The sequence below is a fragment of the Hyperolius riggenbachi genome, unplaced genomic scaffold, assembly GCF_040937935.1.
Source record: "Hyperolius riggenbachi isolate aHypRig1 unplaced genomic scaffold, aHypRig1.pri scaffold_241, whole genome shotgun sequence".
Taxonomy (NCBI): domain Eukaryota; kingdom Metazoa; phylum Chordata; class Amphibia; order Anura; family Hyperoliidae; genus Hyperolius; species Hyperolius riggenbachi.
In genome coordinates this window covers 48,709-56,826 of record NW_027152452.1, presented here as the reverse complement: position 1 = coordinate 56,826, position 8,118 = coordinate 48,709, and positions in this window count along the sequence as shown.

The following is an 8,118-nucleotide window of genomic DNA, read 5'->3' as shown; positions in this document are numbered from 1 at the left end:
TATGTGATAACAAATCCCATGTCCAACTCTTCATCAACATAAAAAATATTTCTCGAGCTCCATCTGGAAGACAAAAGAGAGACAACACAGAAAATGAGAAAACAACATACATGCATTTACACATACAATGTAAGATATAAAATATTACACATTGCATAACTAAAGGATACTACAGGGTGGGCCATTTATATAGATACACCTGATCTATGTATACACCCCATATACAACATCATACCACCAATTTTTTTGTTCCAACAGTCTTGGAGGGATCTATCCAATGTGGGTTAGTGTCAGACCAATAGTGGTGGTTTTGTTTGTTAATTTCACCATTCACATACAATTATGTACCTATATAAATAGCCAAATTTATCTGTATCCATATAAATGGCCCACCCTGTACTGTGGCCTCCTCCTCCCCAATAGCCACCCTATTCCTCTCCAGATTTATTTTCTTTAACAGTTAGTGTGCAAAATCTGCACAGTGAATGTGAAAACACAAATACGCGCAACTGCGACCACCATACCAATTCACATGCACAACTCTTCTTCACCATGAAAAACACTTGTCGACCGCCATCTGTAAGAAAACAGAAGAGTGACTACACAAAAAAAGAGGTACCAATTTACATGCATTACCACATACCATAACAGATATAAAATACTACCCATGAAATGCACACAAAGTGACCTGTGAAAAAAGATTGTTTATATATGCATACATATCATACTGAAAAAGAGAAAAAAAAGTAAGACAAAAAGAGTAAGAAAATTGCAAGGAAAAAGAACAAATAGATGTTATAACAAATCCGATGCCAAACTCCTCTTCACCATGAAAAACACTTGTCGACCGCCATCTGTAAGAAAACAGAAGAGAGACAACACAAAAAAGAGGTACCAATTTACATGCATTACCACATACAATAACAGTTATAAAATACTACCCATGAAATGCACACAAAGTGACCTGTGAAAAAAGATTGTTTATATATGCATACATATCATACTGAAAAAGAGAAAAAAAAAGTAAGACAAAAGGAGTAAGAAAGTTGCAAGGAGAAAGAACAAATAGATGTTATAACAAATCCGATGCCAAACTCCTCTTCAGCATGAAAAATACTTGTCGACCGCCATCTGAAAGAAAACAGAAGAGAAACAATACAAAAAAAATAACATATACCAACTTACATGCATTAACACATACAATAACAGATATAAAATACTACACATGAAATGCACACAGTGACCTGTAAAAAAAAAAAAGTTCATATATGCATACTTATTATACTGGAAAAGAGAATAAAAAACAAACAAAAATTGCAAGAAAGTTGCAAGGAGACAGAGCAAACACATGGTATGTGATAACAAATCCCATGCCCAACTCTTCATCAAAATAAAAAATATTTCTCGAGCTCCATCTGGAAGACAAAAGAGAGACAACACAGAAAAAGAGAAAACAACATACATGCATTTACACATACAATGTAAGATATAAAATATTACACATTGCAAAACTAAAGGATACTACAGGGTGAGCCATTTATATGGATACACCTGATCTATGTATACACCCCAGATACAACATCATACCACCAATTTTTTTGTTCCAACAGTCTTGGAGGGATCTATCCAATGTGGGTTAGTGTCAGACCAATAGTGGTGATTTTGTTTGTTAATTTCACCATTCACATACAATTATGTACCCATATAAATAGCCAAATTAAGGTGTATCCATATAAATGGCCCACCCTGTACTGTGGCCTCCTCCTCCCCAATAGCCACCCTATTCCTCTCCAGATTTATTTTCTTTAACAGTTAGTGTGCAAAATCTGCACAGTGAATGTGAAGACACAAATACGCGCAACTGCGACTGCCATACCAATTCACATGCACAACTCTTCTTCACCATGAAAAACACTTGTCGACCGCCATCTGTAAGAAAACAGAAGAGAGACAACACAAAAAAGAGGTACCAATTTACATGCATTACCACATACAATAACAGTTATAAAATACTACCCATGAAATGCACACAAAGTGACCTGTGAAAAAAGATTGTTTATATATGCATACATATCATACTGAAAAAGAGAAAAAAAAAGTAAGACAAAAAGAGTAAGAAAGTTGCAAGGAGAAAGAACAAATAGATGTTATAACAAATCCGATGCCAAACTCCTCTTCAGCATGAAAAATAATTGTCGACCGCCATCTGAAAGAAAACAGAAGAGAGACAATACAAAAAAAAACATATACCAACTTACATGCATTAACACATACAATAACCGATATAAAATACTACACATGAAATGCACACAGTGACCTGTAAAAAAAAAAAGTTCATATATGCATTCTTATTGTACTGGAAAAGAGAATAAAAAACAAACAAAAAGTGCAAGAAAGTTGCAAGGAGACAGAGCAAACACATGGTATGTGATAACAAATCCCATGTCCAACCCTTCATCAACATAAAAAATATTTCTCGAGCTCCATCTGGAAGACAAAGGAGAGACAACACAGAAAAAGAGAAAACAACATACATGCATTTACACATACAATGTAAGATATAAAATATTACACATTGCAAAACTAAAGGATACTACAGGGTGGGCCATTTATATGGATACACCTGATCTATGTATACACCCCATATACAACATCATACCACCAATTTTTTTGTTCCAACAGTCTTGGAGGGATCTATCCAATGTGGGTTAGTGTCAGACCAATAGTGGTGGTTTTGTTTGTTAATTTCACCATTCACATACAATTATGTACCTATATAAATAGCCAAATTTAGCTGTATCCATATAAATGGCCCACCCTGTACTGTGGCCTCCTCCTCCCCAATAGCCACCCTATTCCTCTCCAGATTTATTTTCTTTAACAGTTAGTGTGCAAAATCTGCACAGTGAATGTGAAAACACAAATACGCGCAACTGCGACCACCATACCAATTCACATGCACAACTCTTCTTCACCATGAAAAACACTTGTCGACCGCCATCTGTAAGAAAACAGAAGAGTGACAACACAAAAAAAGAGGTACCAATTTACATGCATTACCACATACCATAACAGATATAAAATACTACCCATGAAATGCACACAAAGTGACCTGTGAAAAAAGATTGTTTATATATGCATACATATCATACTGAAAAAGAGAAAAAAAAAGTAAGACAAAAAGAGTAAGAAAGTTGCAAGGAGAAAGAACAAATAGATGTTATAACAAATCCGATGCCAAACTCCTCTTCAGCATGAAAAATACTTGTCGACCGCCATCTGAAAGAAAACAGAAGAGAGACAATACAAAAAAAAACCATATACCAACTTACATGCATTAACACATACAATAACATATATAAAATACTACACATGAAATGCACACAGTGACCTGTAAAAAAAAAAAAGTTCATATATGCATACTTATTATACTGGAAAAGAGAATAAAAAAAACAAACAAAAAGTGCAAGAAAAATGCAAGAAGACAGAGCAAACACATGGTATGTGATAACAAATCCCATGCCCAACTCTTCATCAACATAAAAAATATTTCTCGAGCTCCATCTGGAAGACAAAAGAGAGACAACACAGAAAATGAGAAAACAACATACATGCATTTACACATACAATGTAAGATATAAATTATTACACATTGCATAACTAAAGGATACTACAGGGTGGGCCATTTATATAGATACACCTGATCTATGTATACACCCCATATACAACATCATACCACCAATTTTTTTGTTCCAACAGTCTTGGAGGGATCTATCCAATGTGGGTTAGTGTCAGACCAATAGTGGTGGTTTTGTTTGTTAATTTCACCATTCACATACAATTATGTACCTATATAAATAGCCAAATTTATCTGTATCCATATAAATGGCCCACCCTGTACTGTGGCCTCCTCCTCCCCAATAGCCACCCTATTCCTCTCCAGATTTATTTTCTTTAACAGTTAGTGTGCAAAATCTGCACAGTGAATGTGAAAACACAAATACGCGCAACTGCGACCACCATACCAATTCACATGCACAACTCTTCTTCACCATGAAAAACACTTGTCGACCGCCATCTGTAAGAAAACAGAAGAGTGACTACACAAAAAAAGAGGTACCAATTTACATGCATTACCACATACCATAACAGATATAAAATACTACCCATGAAATGCACACAAAGTGACCTGTGAAAAAAGATTGTTTATATATGCATACATATCATACTGAAAAAGAGAAAAAAAAAGTAAGACAAAAAGAGTAAGAAAGTTGCAAGGAGAAAGAACAAATAGATGTTATAACAAATCCGATGCCAAACTCCTCTTCAGCATGAAAAATACTTGTCGACCGCCATCTGAAAGAAAACAGAAGAGAAACAATACAAAAAAAATAACATATACCAACTTACATGCATTAACACATACAATAACAGATATAAAATACTACACATGAAATGCACACAGTGACCTGTAAAAAAAAAAAAGTTCATATATGCATACTTATTATACTGGAAAAGAGAATAAAAAACAAACAAAAATTGCAAGAAAGTTGCAAGGAGACAGAGCAAACACATGGTATGTGATAACAAATCCCATGCCCAACTCTTCATCAAAATAAAAAATATTTCTCGAGCTCCATCTGGAAGACAAAAGAGAGACAACACAGAAAAAGAGAAAACAACATACATGCATTTACACATACAATGTAAGATATAAAATATTACACATTGCAAAACTAAAGGATACTACAGGGTGAGCCATTTATATGGATACACCTGATCTATGTATACACCCCAGATACAACATCATACCACCAATTTTTTTGTTCCAACAGTCTTGGAGGGATCTATCCAATGTGGGTTAGTGTCAGACCAATAGTGGTGATTTTGTTTGTTAATTTCACCATTCACATACAATTATGTACCCATATAAATAGCCAAATTAAGGTGTATCCATATAAATGGCCCACCCTGTACTGTGGCCTCCTCCTCCCCAATAGCCACCCTATTCCTCTCCAGATTTATTTTCTTTAACAGTTAGTGTGCAAAATCTGCACAGTGAATGTGAAGACACAAATACGCGCAACTGCGACTGCCATACCAATTCACATGCACAACTCTTCTTCACCATGAAAAACACTTGTCGACCGCCATCTGTAAGAAAACAGAAGAGAGACAACACAAAAAAGAGGTACCAATTTACATGCATTACCACATACAATAACAGTTATAAAATACTACCCATGAAATGCACACAAAGTGACCTGTGAAAAAAGATTGTTTATATATGCATACATATCATACTGAAAAAGAGAAAAAAAAAGTAAGACAAAAAGAGTAAGAAAGTTGCAAGGAGAAAGAACAAATAGATGTTATAACAAATCCGATGCCAAACTCCTCTTCAGCATGAAAAATAATTGTCGACCGCCATCTGAAAGAAAACAGAAGAGAGACAATACAAAAAAAAACATATACCAACTTACATGCATTAACACATAAAATAACCGATATAAAATACTACACATGAAATGCACACAGTGACCTGTAAAAAAAAAAAGTTCATATATGCATTCTTATTGTACTGGAAAAGAGAATAAAAAACAAACAAAAAGTGCAAGAAAGTTGCAAGGAGACAGAGCAAACACATGGTATGTGATAACAAATCCCATGTCCAACCCTTCATCAACATAAAAAATATTTCTCGAGCTCCATCTGGAAGACAAAGGAGAGACAACACAGAAAAAGAGAAAACAACATACATGCATTTACACATACAATGTAAGATATAAAATATTACACATTGCAAAACTAAAGGATACTACAGGGTGGGCCATTTATATGGATACACCTGATCTATGTATACACCCCATATACAACATCATACCACCAATTTTTTTGTTCCAACAGTCTTGGAGGGATCTATCCAATGTGGGTTAGTGTCAGACCAATAGTGGTGGTTTTGTTTGTTAATTTCACCATTCACATACAATTATGTACCTATATAAATAGCCAAATTTAGCTGTATCCATATAAATGGCCCACCCTGTACTGTGGCCTCCTCCTCCCCAATAGCCACCCTATTCCTCTCCAGATTTATTTTCTTTAACAGTTAGTGTGCAAAATCTGCACAGTGAATGTGAAGACACAAATACGCGCAACTGCGACTGCCATACCAATTCACATGCACAACTCTTCTTACCCATGAAAAACACTTGTTGACCGCCATCTGTAAGAAAACAGAAGAGTGATAACACAAAAAAAGAGGTACCAATTTACATGCATTACCACATACCATAGCAGATATAAAATACTACCCATGAAATGCACACAAAGTGACCTGTGAAAAAAGATTGTTTATATATGCATACATATCATACTGAAAAAGAGAAAAAAAGTAAGACAAAAAGAGTAAGAAAGTTGCAAGGAGAAAGAACAAATAGATGTTATAACAAATCCGATGCCAAACTCCTCTTCAACATGAAAAATACTTGTCGACCGCCATCTGAAAGAAAACAGAAGAGAGACAATACAAAAAAAAACCATATACCAACTTACATGCATTAACACATACAATAACATATATAAAATACTACACATGAAATGCACACAGTGACCTGTAAAAAAAAAAAAGTTCATATATGCATACTTATTATACTGGAAAAGAGAATAAAAAACAAACAAAAAGTGCAAGAAAGTTGCAAGGAGACAGAGCAAACACATGGTATGTGATAACAAATCCCATGTCCAACTCTTCATCAACATAAAAAATATTTCTCGAGCTCCATCTGGAAGACAAAAGAGAGACAACACAAAAAATGAGAAAACAACATACATGCATTTACACATACAATGTAAGATATAAAATATTACACATTGCAAAACTAAAGTATACTACAGGGTGGGCCATTTATATAGATACACCTGATCTATGTATACACCCCATATACAACATCATACCACCAATTTTTTTGTTCCAACAGTCTTGGAGGGATCTATCCAATGTGGGTTAGTGTCAGAACAATAGTGGCGGTTTTCTTTGTTAATTTCACCATTCACATACAATTATGTACCTATATAAATAGCCAAATTTAGCTGTATCCATATAAATGGCCCACCCTGTACTGTGGCCTCCTCCTCCCCAATAGCCACCCTATTCCTCTCCAGATTTATTTTCTTTAACAGTTAGTGTGCAAAATCTGCACAGTGAATGTGAAAACACAAATACGCGCAACTGCGACCACCATACCAATTCACATGCACAACTCTTCTTCACCATGAAAAACACTTGTCGACCGCCATCTGTAAGAAAACAGAAGAGTGACAACACAAAAAAAGAGGTACCAATTTACATGCATTACCACATACCATAACAGATATAAAATACTACCCATGAAATGCACACAAAGTGACCTGTGAAAAAAGATTGTTTATATATGCATACATATCATACTGAAAAAGAGAAAAAAAAAGTAAGACAAAAAGAGTAAGAAAGTTGCAAGGAGAAAGAACAAATAGATGTTATAACAAATCCGATGCCAAACTCCTCTTCAGCATGAAAAATACTTGTCGACCGCCATCTGAAAGAAAACAGAAGAGAGACAATACAAAAAAAAACCATATACCAACTTACATGCATTAACACATACAATAACATATATAAAATACTACACATGAAATGCACACAGTGACCTGTAAAAAAAAAAAAGTTCATATATGCATACTTATTATACTGGAAAAGAGAATAAAAAAAACAAACAAAAAGTGCAAGAAAAATGCAAGAAGACAGAGCAAACACATGGTATGTGATAACAAATCCCATGCCCAACTCTTCATCAACATAAAAAATATTTCTCGAGCTCAATCTGGAAGACAAAATAGAGACAACACAGAGAAAGAGAAAACAACATACATGCATTTACACATACAATGGAAGATATAAAATATTACACATTGCAAAACTAAAGGATATTACAGGGTGGGCAATTTATATGGATACACCTGATCTATGTATACACCCCATATACAACATCATACCACCAATTTTTTTGTTCCAACAGTCTTGGAGGGATCTATCCAATGTGGGTTAGTGTCAGACCAATAGTGGTGGTTTTGTTTGTT